The sequence below is a fragment of the Xyrauchen texanus genome, chromosome 47 (genome assembly GCF_025860055.1).
Source record: "Xyrauchen texanus isolate HMW12.3.18 chromosome 47, RBS_HiC_50CHRs, whole genome shotgun sequence".
Lineage (NCBI taxonomy): Eukaryota > Metazoa > Chordata > Actinopteri > Cypriniformes > Catostomidae > Xyrauchen > Xyrauchen texanus.
This window is the reverse complement of record NC_068322.1, coordinates 25,738,557-25,753,414: the sequence shown is the minus strand read 5'-3', so window position 1 is coordinate 25,753,414 and position 14,858 is coordinate 25,738,557. Positions and strand designations below refer to the sequence as shown.

Genomic DNA, 14,858 nt, shown 5'->3' with positions numbered 1-14,858 from the left:
TATCGAGCAAAAAGGTCTGTGGATGATGCAGTCAACATGGGTTTGCATCATGTCCTGCAACATCTGGACAGACCGGGGACATGCGTAAGGATCCTTTTTGTGGACTTCAGCTCGGCTTTCAACACAATCATACCAGATATACTCCGGACTAAGTTAAACCAACTCCCTGTTCCCACCTCTACCTGTCAGTGGATTACCAGCTTTCTGACGGACAGGCAGCAGCTTGTGAGGCAGGGAAAATTAACTTCCACCACCTGTACCATCAGCACTGGTGCCCCCCAGGGATGTGTGCTCTCCCCACTACTCTTCTCCCTGTTCACCAATGACTGCACCACCAAGGACCCCTCTGTCAAGCTCCTGAAGTTTGCAGACAACACCACTGTTATCGGCCTTATCCGGGATGATGATGAGTCTGCATATAGAAAGGAGGTTGAACGGCTGGCTTTCTGGTGCAGTCAAAACAACCTGGAGCTGAACACGCTCAAAACAGTGGAGATGATTGTGGACTTTAGGAGGAACACCCCAACATTGTCTCCCCTCACCATTCTAAACAGCACTGTGGCAGCAGTGGAGTCATTCAGGTTCCTGGGCACTACCATTTCACAGGACCTGAAGTGGGAGATACACATCGACTCCATTGTGAAAAAGGCCCAGCAGAGGTTGTACTTCCTTCGCCAGCTGAGGAAGTTCAACCTGCCACAGGTGCTGCGGAAACAGTTCTACTCAGCAGTCATTGAGTCTGTCCTCTGCACTTCAATAACTGTCTGGTTTGGTGCAGCTACGAAATCAGACATCAGAAGACTACAAAAGGACAGTTCGGTCTGCTGAGAGGATTATTGGTTGCCCCCTGCCCCCCCTTCAAGAACTATACACTTCCAGAGTGAGGAAAAAGGCTGGTAAAATCACTCTGGACACCACTCACCCTGCCCACTACCTTTTTGAACTGTTGGCTTCTGGCTGGCGCTTCAGAGCTCTGAACACCAGAACCGTCAGACAAGGAACAGTTTTTTCCCTCAAGCCATCCATCTAATGAACAATTAAATTGCCCCATTGAGCAATAATGATGTGCAATACACAGTTTAATTTTAATTTTAATTTATATTATCCAACATATCCACTTCTGCCATTACTTACATTGCTCTGTACATAATATACTGTTTTTTGTTCTTTATATACAGATTGTATTAGATTTGCACTACGTGTGTGTATGTGGGTATGTATGAAGGTGAGTGTATGTACGTATATGTATAATTATTTATATTGTGTTCTTTTTTGTTTTTAATTACCTATGTCTTGCTGCTGTTTTTGGTATTGTTTGTATTGTTGTAGACTGGAAGCGCCTGTCACCAAGACAAATTCCTTGTATGTGTAAGCATACTTGGCAATAAAGCTGATTCAGAGGTTCAGCTGGAGATGGGATATCTATCAACTTGAACCCACTGAAGCACACCTGCTTATCATTCAAGATCTCCTGCAGAGAACATTATTCAAACAATTATTAAATGGGTTGTATGAACTGTCAGACTGTTTTAAGATGTGTAAATTAATGTGCACAGAGAGCCAATTCTATGTTAAAAAATGCTTGGCAGTACATAAACAGTACGAGTCAAAAAAAAAAAAAAAACTTGATTGTATTGTATGTACCCTCCTGATGTAATCCCAAGTCTTCAGTGAGTGAATACTCCACATGATTTATGATGGACACGACAGGTAAATGGCTGAACCTGGCACAGTCGATTAGATACTACAACAGAACCAGTTTAACTAATGCCATGATTAAATAGGTTAACAGAAGGAATAAAGCACTAGTGGCTGGTAATCGGGGTTTTCTTAGTAAGCGTACAGAAATTAGAAACAGAATATCTCTGGATGGTCCCAGAATCACAGATGTTCCTGTGTCCACTATCGACTGACAACCCTGAGAAAACTGATAGCTGATGCTCAGGGCTCCCTGCACCATCACACTACACACTCTTTTAAATAATGCAGAAGTGTATAAAACAAGTGTGTTTTCTTAATTAAGTGACTCACGCATCTATTTTGATCTGCCAGTAGCCCTTCTGATTGACTGAAATCCAGTTAACATGAGCAAGAAAATGGGTTTCATCCACACCTCGAAACAACATCTCTCTTCCGGACCCAGAGCAGTTGTTCCTGGTGTTGGAGAATTATGAGCACATCATGATTTATAACATCACTTATCAGGTGTTTTTACATTACCTACAATATATTCTCCAAAGGCCCATTTTACTTCCATAATAGTGAAACAGGATTCAAGGACTTGATTTGAGATGTTTATAGATCATAGATGTTTGAAATCTATCTTGAGTGTTGCGTGTATGTACATGATTTCTTACATGAGATTGGACGAGATGACAGGCTCATCCAGTGTTCTCTGTGCCATCATACTGTCAACCACAGGAGAACCCAGTTCCTCTGCCAGCTGCAGGAAACCAAAACCCAGAATGCCATCATACTGGGCCATGAGGAAGGCAAAACTGGCCTTGTACATGGCCTTGCCAAACACCTGATTCTGAACAATCACAGAGCAAAACAAACCAAAACAAACTGGACCAAAACAAACAACTCAACCGATGTAGAAACAAAATTACACTATTACAGAGAACATGGAGGGTAAAATACAGAGACTTTGATAAACGTGTCCAAACATCTTTTGATTACTGATACTGAACATGTCACCTTTAGTTGTTCTCTGGCCATGACCCCCAGCAGATGCCCAGAGCCATAGTCAATGCCAAACACGCATCCATCATGCGTGTACCAGCTTGACTCGAAGGCCTTGAACTTGTGATGCATCGCTATGCCAAGAGATGGATAAAATGATGGATAAAATAAACAGTGCAAATAACATGCAGGTAATTTCATCTTGAACAATCCACAGACTGCATATTCAGAAAGACACGTGTGCTGAATTCGAGGACTAGATGAATGAATGAATTTAATTAATTAATGAAGGTTACCACATGCTTGACTGATGCAGTATGCTGACGGGACCCATAGATCAGAGGACCCCTGAAATGGGCTATATGTTTATATCTGGCTTTTACTGATGGAAACGGTCACATACTTATAAATACAACATATATTTCAAAATACTTATGGTTTAACATTTCCCCAAATACAGAGGTGGAATTTGTATTTTTTATGATCAAATATGAAACAATAATTTACATTTTCATATATGGCCGTATGTCAGATTTCTGTTTGCTTGTAGTAAATGTTAAGCTCATAGGCCTATAGTTTTTTTTATTACAGTAGGTTACAAAAAGAATTGGGAAAAAAATGACCAGCTGAATAAAAGTTAAATTATAATTTGGCTCACATCCATGAAGTCTTTTGGTGAATTTGCCCCCCAGACGGAGGTAGTTGATGGCGGGAGGGAAACACTGCATGTAGCGGTGAGAGAATGCATCCGGTTGATGCTCGTGCAGGAATTCATCCAGCTGGTTACTGGCACGAAGTTGACTCCATACAGATGGCAAACGCCTCAACTCCACCCTGACAGAAGAATGCAATATACAGATGATGGAGTGTTGACAAAAGATTACTGATGTGTTGTAATACTTTTATTCTGATCCTTGCAGGACGGTTCAGCTGATCTTCAATAGGTTTGTAATTTTATGAATGTATGTCTCTTGCGATTGGTCATTGGAGGCAATCTGCGGTCAAATATCTGTGTCCTGATAGCACAGTAACATCTCTGAGATATGTTTTAGATTTCTTCATCTGGAAAGCATCACAATCTAATTAATTAACATCTGCTAGACATCTTAAAAAGATCAGATTTACAAACACTCTAATGAACGTCTTTAAGACATCTGCTGAATATCTTATTGACATCTGAGAAGAAATGTCTTATTGATTTATTGCAGATGAGCAAACAATCTAAAAACATCAAATAGATGTCTGGGTGTTGAATGTGTGCTATCATGGTGTATTATGAGGACTAAAATGTATAATTGACATCTACATAAATTAGCTGTACTAGTTCCCTTTAAAGTCAGTCATTCATGCTGTGACATTGCGGACTCTATGGTGTTATACCCACAGGCGTAGCCAATCTCTGAAACTCTTTAAAATCTCGTAAATTGTTATTGGCAGATAGCTCACATCAGCAGGTGTATATAATGGTGGTACACAGAATTCCTCAGAATTTTCTCCTTCAGGGCAGCGATATCTCTAGCTCATATTCGGCACATAAACTGACTTTATCTACCTGACTCGCCGTTAAGATCTTTATCTCTCACAGTGGGAGAATCTGAATGATCCTTTACCGGCGATCTCGGATTACTACATTCACAGTTGAACGGCAGTGTGTGGAATTTCCCACCTGTGGGACAGCGGACTTACACGACTTCTTCACCGTTTTCACCTTTTCTGTAAGCGTGTAACATAAGTGTTACAGCCTGGTTGTGTTTGAATATGCATTTGTATACTGGGCACATTTGGAAAAGAGATGTTTGCTTAATGACATCTTTATAAAGATGGAGTTTTGAAATGTTTCCACAAACACATGAAAACAAGCATATTTCCCTCTGCCTGGAGCGCATGAGTGCTGTTTTATGTACAGCGGTGCTCAATGAAACTGATTGAGTTCACTGTAAACCCATGAATCTCAAGATGCTTGCTCTCTGCTCGCTTTTCGTTCTGAAAGCTGAAGCCGTCCCCCCCTCTTCCGAGGAACCACACAAGGGAGGCGTATGAGGACGGGGAATACAGCATGGAGATTTGAGGAGGATTTATCACTAGGCATGTGCCTCGCATGCCCCCCCATCCACATCAGGCGTCTTCACACGTTCAGCACAAGCACTGTGATTGCCTGGGCAGAGCCCAAGCTGACACAATGCTCGCCAAGTTTGATTGCATTTTTGCCACACAAAAAAAGCACTTTGCTCTGAGCTCGCTTTCATTGTGAAAGCTGAAGCTGCTCCTCTCTCCTCCCACCATACTCCTCCTGTAGCTCCCGAGGTACCACATGAGGGAGGGATGGGAGGATGGGATATAGAGCATGGAGAAATTTACCCCTGGCCTTGGACTCAAGATGGCGCAGAGTATGGCTGCTGCATTGCGAACTCCGATACAACACTGCGGTTTATTGTTTATTTTGTTTACAGTTCTCTGTTTTGGATGTTGTCTGCCTTACTGTTTACGACAGACAAATGCTTTTGGACATTGGTTCTACAATTACACATCAAAAACCGGACTTCAAATTCCTCAATGCCGACCTGCTGTTTACAAACACGCCGGCGGAGCCCTATGTCTGGGCTGCTCGGCCGCGTATCTCTTTCCAACGAGAGACGAGAGATTGCGGTGTTATCTGTCTTACAGAAACCTGGATGTCTGCAGAGATTCCAGACTCGGCCATCGAAATCACGGGCTTCTCCATGCACCGAGCGAACAGAGCGAAAGACCTCTCGGGTAAAAGCAGAGGTGGTGGTGTATGTTTTATGATCAACAAATCATGGTGTGATCAGAGGAACGTACATTTCATCAAGTCTTTCTGCTCTCCTGATCTGGAATATCTCATGCTTCTGTGTCGACCATTCTGGCTACTGAGGGAATTCACAGCGGTCATCATCACAGCTGTGTACATCCCCCCACAAGCCGACACAGACCAGGCACTCAAGGAACTGTATGGGAGCATAAGTGAGCAGGAAATTGTGCACCCTGAGGCCGCGTTCATTGTTACCGGGGACTTTAACAAAGCCAATTTTAAAACAATCGCTCCAAAATACCACCAACACATAAACTTCAACACTCGAGGGGACCGGGTTTTAGATCATTGTTATTCTCCTTTCCAGGATGGCTACAAATTCCTCCCCCACCCCCCATTTGGCAAATCGGACCACTCTTCCGTTCTACTTCTGCCCGCTTACAGGCAGAAACTGAAACGGGAAGCACCCACCCTCAGAACGATCCAGTGCTGGTCGGACCAATCAGACTCTGCGCTACAAGACTGTTTTGATCACGTGGACTGGGAGATGTTCCGGTCCGCCTCTGATGACGACATCGAGGTTTACACCGACAGCATAATGCGTTTCATCAGGAAGTGCGTAGAGGACGTTGTTCCGACCAAAACAATACGGATATACCCCAACCAGAAACCATGGGTTAACGGCGACTTTCGCGCGGCACTCAATGCGCGGACCTCCGCTTTTAATTCTTCTAACACGGAGGAGCGTAAACAAGCCAGTTATGCCCTCCATAACACTATCAGTGCAGCCAAACGCCAGTACAGGCACAAACTTGAAGGTCAGTTCAACACCACCCACTCTAGAAGTATGTGGCAGGGAATTAACATCATCACGGACTACAAACGGAATAAAGACTCCGCCGTGAACACCGCTGCATCTCTCCCGGACGAACTTAATACATTTTATGCTCGTTTCGAGGACAATAACACCGCCCTCGCGGAGAGAGCACTCGCGGCTGATGCTACAGAGGTTGGTTCACTCTCCATCTCTGTTGCAGATGTAACCCGATCCTTCTGATGGGTGAACATCCGTAAAGCCGCGGGTCCAGACGCCATTCCGGGCCGCGTCATCAGAGCGTGCGCGAATCAACTGGCTGGTGTTTTTACGGACATTTTCAATCTGTCCCTCTCCCTGTCTGTAGTCCCCACATGCTTCAAAACATCAACCATTGTGCCTGTACCGAAGCAAACCATAATCACTTGCTTAAATGACTGGTGTCCTGTTGCTCTGACCACCATCATCAGCAAATGCTTTGAGAGGTTAATCAGAGATTACATCTGCTCTGTGCTGCCCCCCTCTTTGGACCCATTGCAGTTTGCCTACCGCAACAACCACTCCACTGATGATGCCATTGCATCTACATTACACAATGCTCTCTCGCATCTGGAAAAAAGGAACACATATGTGAGAATGCTGTTTGTAGACTACAGCTCAGCATTCAACACCATAGTGCCTTCCAAGCTTGATGAGAAACTCCGGGCTCTGGGCTTAAACAGCTTGCTGTGCAGCTGGATCCTGGACTTCCTGTCAGGCAGACGTCAGGTGGTTAGAATGGGCAGCAACACCTCGTCATCACTGACCCTCAACACTGGAGCCCCACAGGGCTGTGTTCTCAGCCCACTCCTGTATTCACTATACACACATGACTGTGTGGTAACACATAGCTCCAATGCCATCATTAAGTTTGCTGACGATACGACGGTGGTAGGTCTGATCACTGACAACGATGAAACAGCCTACAGAGAGGAGGTCACACTCTGACACGCTGGTGTCAGGAACACAACCTCTCCCTCAACGTCAGTAAAACCAAGGAGCTTGTAGTGGACTTCATGAAGAAAGACGGAGATCACAGCCCCATCACCATCAATGGAGCACCGGTAGAGAGAGTCAGCAGTTTCAAGTTCCTCGGTGTCCACATTACTGAGGAACTCACATGGAGGAATGGTGTGTCCTTACAAGACATATGTTTTGTCGTCCGTCCACACTGAGGCCTTTGTGAAGAAGGCTCACCAGCACCTCTTCTTCCTGAGACAGCTGAGGAAGTTTGGAATGAACCACCACATCCTCACACGGTTCTACACTAGTACTGTAGAGAGCATCCTGACTGGCTGCATCACCGCCTGGTATGGCAATAGCACCGCCCACAACCGCAAAGCCCTGCAAAGGGTGGTGCGAACTGCCAGAAACGTCATCGGAGGTGAGCTTCCCTCCCTCGAGGACATATATACCAGGCGGTGTGTGAAAAAAGCTCGGAGGATCATCAGAGACTCCAGCCACCCGAGTCATGGTCTGTTCTCACTGCTACCATCAGGCAGGCAGTATCGCAGCATTAGGACCCGCACCAGCCGACTACATGACAGCTTCTTCCCCCAAGCAGTCAGACTGCTGAACACTTGATCTATCAGGATCAATAATTAGCACTGCACTTTATTAATCTATAATCTCACACTGGACTGTCAACATATTCTCCTCAATACAACTACTTTATATATATATATATTTCATATACTCTTTACTTTATTGTATTGTATATTCTATATTGTGTGTATTGTACATTGTATATAATTATTGTGTTGTGTAAGTATGTGTACATTTGATATGTAAATTGTGTTGTGTAAGTATGTTGTTTACTGTAATTGGTATATGTCTCGTCACTGTCATGACTGCTATGTTGCTCGGAACTGCACACAAGAATTTCACCTACTGTTGCACTTGTGTACATGGTAGTGTGACATAGTGATTTGATTTTGAGGATGTTTTCTCACTGGCTCCCGCCTTGTGTTCCTCTTCTGCATAACAAATTGTCTCTCCTCCATGTAAAGCTGCTTCACCTGCCCAGTCCAGCCGTGATGATCTGCACGCAGCACACGATGCGATCACGTTCGGCTGAGTTATGATTAGAGGGGTGCTATATTACTAATATTATCCCTACCAGGCATGCAGCGCAGGTTGTGATTGATCGTTTTATTGCGATTACTCAAACGTTTTGCTCTATGCTTGCTTCTGATGCTGACGCCATTCCCCTCTCCACCATATATGCGAGGATGGGATTCTGAGTGTGGAGAATTTGAGGGTGATTTTCACCAGCTTGAGACTGTGTTTCTTCTCTTCTCCATCTCCTGTGGCCTCGCCTGTTCCGTATGCTGCAATCGTTCACGGTGGTGTTTATAGTGTACTTTGTCACTGGGCTTCATTAGTGGGACATGTACATGCTCAGAAGATGTAATATAATTTTTCCTCATGGGTGGGTTCTGCCGTTAGGCTTATTCCTGGCACATTCACTAAATGTGTTGATGTGGTGCTTACTCCACTGAAGCGGAGCGACGTTCTTATTCTGAATTACCTCGACTACTGGTTGCTCTTAGCAAAGTTTGTGGAACAAGCTTGCAAACACTGAGACCTGTTTTTTGCACATTTTGAGCATTTGACTCAAACTCAACTGATTGAAAAGCGTGTTAATGCCCAGATGTGTGTCCAGATGGTCATAACGGTTTTGTCGAACACAGGCTGGAAAGCCCTGTGCGACGGGCACCCAGCTGTCCACGGGTTTCATGTTCTGTTCAGATCTGACAACATGGCAGTTGTGGCTTACATACATAGCCAAGTGGAGTTACATCATGGCCATTGAAGAACTTGTTACACCTAACCCTAACCGATATACAAGCCAGAGCCCCTTCAACAAGATGTTTATACATGTTGAAATGACCCTGTTCAATGCAACGTATAGCCTATACTTGTCTATACAAGAACATTTAGATGCGGGTCTCACTCCACCAATGCTCAAAGTGCATGTCACTGCTAGAGCAACCGGACATACCCCACTGGGTGGTCTATCAATAGGCAGACATCCTTTGTGAAATTCCACTGGATCAAGACCCTGTCATGGCCAGCCCAATATCCAGATGGACCCAACTGAAAACCTCTGGAATGTGATCAAGAGGAAGATTGATAGCCACAAGCAATCAAACAAAGCCAGGCTGCTTGAATATTTGCACCAGGAGTGGCATAAATTCAGCCAACAGCAATGTGAAAGACTGGTAGAGAGCATGCCAAGACGAATGAAAGCTGTGATTGAAAACCGTGGTTTTTCCACCAAATGCTGATTTTTGAACACTTCCCAAGTTAAAACATTAGTATTGTGTTATTTAAAAGAGAATATAAACTTGTTTTATTTTCATTATTCAGGGTCTGACAAAACAGACTTTTTTCTTATTTTGACCAGTCGTCATTTTCTGAAAGTACATGCTCTAAATTATGATAAGTTTATTTGAAATTTGGAAGACATTTTGTCAGTACTTTATAGAATAATACAAAAATGTAAATTTTACTCAAACATATACCCATAAATAGAGAAACTGATAATTGTGCAGTAGTCTCTTTTTTTTTTTTTTTTTCAAGAGCTGTATGTTAAAGGTTACATCAGGCTATAATCATTTGGGTGAGATTCATTTTTACTTTCAAAAACAGACTCTGCATTGTGCAGTGTGGAATCATGATACAATGGAGTCTTTGGATAGTGTTATGGTTCAGAGTATATCTAATATATGCATTGTAAAAACCCAAGAAAAGTCAATTTTGTGCCTTTGGAGATGATAGAAAAGTACTAGTTTTGGTCCGGCTTAAGATAGTTTCCAAAAGTTCAGATCCAGTGAGAGTCTGATCAATCTCTGTCTTGGATGAGTTTTAATTTGTGATTGTGATGCTTCCAGAAAATGTCTCATGCTCCCTTATTAGTCTATTTTTTTAGTTATAGCTTTAGTTTTAGTTTAGCAAATTAGTTATATCAAAAGGCAAAGACTGGTTTTGGGGGAAGGTTGTTCCTTCAGCTAAGAGGGTTAAAATCGTCCTTTTGATCTGGAAATATTTTACACTCAACAGAGCTGCTTATTATGGACTCTTTTCAGGCCTCTTCAGCTCAATTATGCCCGGTTTTGGTAGACTTTTGGGTGTCAGCAGGGCAAAGTCTTTCATTTATGCCTTTGAGAAATTTCAGGGCTCTCTGTCTCTTGTTCCGTTTCTGAGCTCCTCAGAGCTTACATATGTATGGTCACACATAATTTTATTTAATCATCCTGTGATGCTGCACTAACTGAACCGGTTAGCGGCATCGGCATGTGTATCCATCCATTCATAATTTTACTTCTCCCTTCTTAATGTGATATGAGGAGAATCTGTTGGTGTCTTTTACTACCCCTTTGTCTAGTAGGCATTGTTGCACATGCAAATAAGTAGCATGGCGTGATGGGATCATGGATTGAAAGATTACTGAAAAATAATACTCAAGTAAAAGTACTGTTACATCTTTAAAAATGTAGTATGAGTAGAGTAAAATTACCTGTCCTAAAATCTACTCAAGTAATAGTAAAATAGTAGCTTGTTTAAAAATACTCATGAGTAGTGTGTATTGAGTACTGAGCTGTGATAGCCATGCCCCTTTATAATAAAAACTCAATGCTGCAATTTGAAATTGTTTGTGACTGACAACTTTTAAAATACATCACTTATCTATGATACTGTAAAAACTACATGAATCTGATTTTAAAAATAAAAATAAAAGAGCGACATGATTACAGAAATGAAGATGAAAAAGTTATTTTCAATATCATAATGTATAAAACATTAAAATCAGTTTTCGTGCAGTCTAAATTTCCCTTAATGCTGACAGAGAGTGTTATTGTTGCGCATAAAACATGTTCAAAACAATGCAGGGAATGCAAAAAAAAAAAAAAAAACACAAAAAAAAAGTAGGGTCACTTGGTGCGTTATGTCCCACACAATAGAGAGGGTAGAGCAGTTGTTTGGTACAGGGACCACATCTGGCTTTAAAGGAATAATTAACTCAAAAATGAAAATTCACTAATTATTTAGTCATTTAGTAAGAATATTTCAGCTCTTTTGGTTCTTACAATACATGTGAATGGGTGCCAAAATTTTGAAGTTCCAAAAGTCACATAAATCAAAATAAAAGTAGCCTAATCCATCTGCCTCCAAAAGGTATGATAGATAGGTTGATATGGTATGATTAGGTTGGGTGAGAAAAAGATCAATATTTAAGTCAATTTTTGCTACAAATTCTCCTCCCTACGCAGTCAATCTCCACTTTAAATTTCACTTTCTTCTTTTGTTTTTGCCGATTCACATCGCCACCTACTGGCAGGGTGAACAATTTCTATCAAAAATTTACTTAATTTTTATTTTCTCAACAACACCTATCATATCACTTCTGAAGACATTGATTTAACCACTGGAGTAATATGGATTACTTTTATGGTGCATTTGTGCTTTTTGGAGCATCAAAATTTTGGCATCCATTCACTTGTATGGACCAGAGCTGAAATATTCTTCTAAAAATCTAAATTTTGGTTCTTCTGAAGAAAGTCATACACATCTGGGATGGCATGAGGGTGAGTAAATGATGAGAGAATTTTCATTTTGAGTGAACTATTTCTTTAAGTAGCATATGGGGGGGCACACTGTACTCCTTTTGAGATACAATGTTCCACCTTGATTTAGTTCTTGTATATTTTAAGCCCAGCAATAATAGTGGTCTCATTCCGATGCATGATGCACAATTTTCAGAAGTTTGTGACTGGTGGAATATTCTGCCTGAAATATTGCTCTACAAAAGGTTTTCAGGGTAATAATGCATTGAACACAACACAAAAGGTAAATCTTTATAAAGGATAAGCATATTTATAAATTATTTTATCATCTTTACTTTTCTGGCAATTTATTATTCAAATTAACACTCTGCATCAGGGGTCGGTATTATAAAAAAAAATCACTATTATTTTCTATTACATTAATACTTTTAAAGTTCCTCAAGTTATTCAGCCAAAAGCAGAGTTTCTTTGTTTGATTAATAGCATTTATCATATAGTCTACTAGACAGTGCTCAATTCAGTTACATGTACACTTCAAGTCTGACATTGATACAAATATGCATTTTGTCCCACTGTTTATGTTCACTTTGGACCAAACCGACTGCGTTTACATTAAATCCTCAAAAAGACAGGCACTTGCGGAATTATAAAGTGTATTTGACCATTCTGCTCAAACATTAGCGCCTTTCAATCAAACAGCAACAGACGTCAGGAAATAAAGTCGATCTTTTATATTTTATTTAGATCAATCAACCATCAGTCTTGCTATCGTGATCGGTGTGATGAACACCCCTGATCTAGATGTAGCTCATAGGCTAAGTGTAGAAAATTATTCAAATTTATCATCGATCTCTCTTTGGTTTTATTTTTCAGATAAACAAAGATTGTTTTATCACCCAGCCCTATTGATAACATCACCTTAATCTCTCACATCAACCCAATAATCTCAGCAATAGATAGTTAAATGACAGGCTACATTAGACACACAGAATCATTAAGCAGAAATATGAAATTTACCTCAATATATTTCTGAAAATTACAGGCAGGATTAATGCTGAAATCTGGCTTGAGCAAGTAAAACTCGCATGACAGAGTCAAGCAATTGGCCTTTTTCACTGCGAAAAGCCCTTTCAGGTGTCAAACTGTGCTTGAGGAATCCTGCACCGTTGGCACCAGATCTACAGCTACTGTTCAAGTGTGTGATTTGAAGGGTCACACTCTCCCTAGCCAATCACACTGATGGGAAAAAATAAAATCAGGACAGGAAAGTAGTGAACACAGACGTTGGGAAAATAGCGCAGTAAAAGTGCAGTTACAGCACTTAAAATGTACTCAAGTAAAAGTATACAAATTTTAAACTAGTTAAAAGTACAATTCCTGAGAAAAACTACTTAATTACTGTAACGTGAGTATTTGGACTTCGTTACTTTACACCCTGGATAGGATACATTCCCAATAGCATCAGCAATGATGCAACATGAATGTTTGACTTGAAAGGGAAAGAAGGTTACGACTACAACCACAATTCCTTGAGGAATAAACTGCTACGGAAGCTGGCTGAACAACTGAATCTTTTCAACAAGGGTCGAGTAACATTTGGACCCTTCAGTCAAACATTCTGAAGAGATGTTGCTGTGTACAATCTGTTTATCTGATTGGTATGAGACTTGCGACTTTTCCTCCACTGGCTATCTGAACACACACACACACAAATCTGGACTTCATTCAATAGGTCTAAATAAACGTAACACTTGTACTTTCAGGTCAAACTTTACTGCCCAAGAAGAAATGAATGGGAAAGATTAAAAGTGTATTTGTTATTATTATTCCTCAAATTCAAATCAATAAATCTGCCACACTGCAGGAAAAAAAAAAAAAAAACACAATGAATGGATGTGACCATAACACATCCACAATGCAGAAAACACAGAATCACACACCAAATCCTGAGTTTGAGACAGTTTACCTTATTGATGGTGGAGAAGTTTATATTTAGGTGTGGGAGCAGCACCTTGCAGACAAAACACTACATCTGTTTTTTTGAATATAGGTTGACAAATGACTGGTAACACTTTCTATGCCTTCTCTTTGTAACACCATGTTCAAGTTTGACTGCAATCATAATGTAGCATCATTGCAAAAACTGACACTTCAAAACAATACCTCTAAAATGCTCAACTTTGACAATAATTAGTCTTTCATAATGTCTAAATATATATATCCAATTGCAGAACTTGTAATAATATCTAGACACTATTTTCTACAACCAGGGATTAAGATCAGTCATCTCAGCCATCTAGTATTTAAATAGTTTAGATTTGTTTTTCAAGTTACATGGCAGCAATCAGGCCTAATGATGACATTAAGCATGTTTCCGCATGCATGAACTAATGAATGTATTAAGTGAAGATAACACAACATCTGTGAATTTAAATGACAATAAATGGTGTAATTTAGAGGGAAATAAGGTCAAAATATATCTAGCCGATGGGTTTACATCTGGAAGATATTTTTTATGTTTGCTCATCTTCAATAAGTCTTAAAGACATTTCTTCTCAGATGTCAATTAGACATTCAGCATGTCTTTGAGATGTTTAACTTCTTACAAACATCTTAAAAGATCAGATTTACAAACACTCCAAATTTGAATTCCATTGTGATGCTTTCCAGATGAAATTATCTAAAACAGACATACCGGAGATGTGTGTGTGCTATCCCAGTATTCAGTTGGTTATAATCACAACCACTGACACGCAAAAGATGTGCATTCTAATAATAATGGAATAATAAAGCGAAGTTCTTACGTGACCAGACTCTGAGCAATGCTCCGACAGCTCAGCAGGAGCAGAAATGTCCTCATGTTGCTTTGATGTGTTTGATTACTGGTGTAACTACAGTGAACATCACCTGGTCACCTCATTTATCTCCTGAGTCCAGTGCCACATCTGCATAAGGTTATGACAGCTAATAATGCAAAGCA

The 14,858-nt window shown here is 40.9% G+C and overlaps 1 pseudogene; it reads right to left on the bottom strand.

The window, feature by feature from the left end:
• Window positions 1-1,282: 1,282 nt before the first annotated feature.
• LOC127639055 (cathepsin E-like) lies at window positions 1,283-14,738 on the bottom strand (annotated as a pseudogene).
• Window positions 14,739-14,858: the final 120 nt, after the last annotated feature.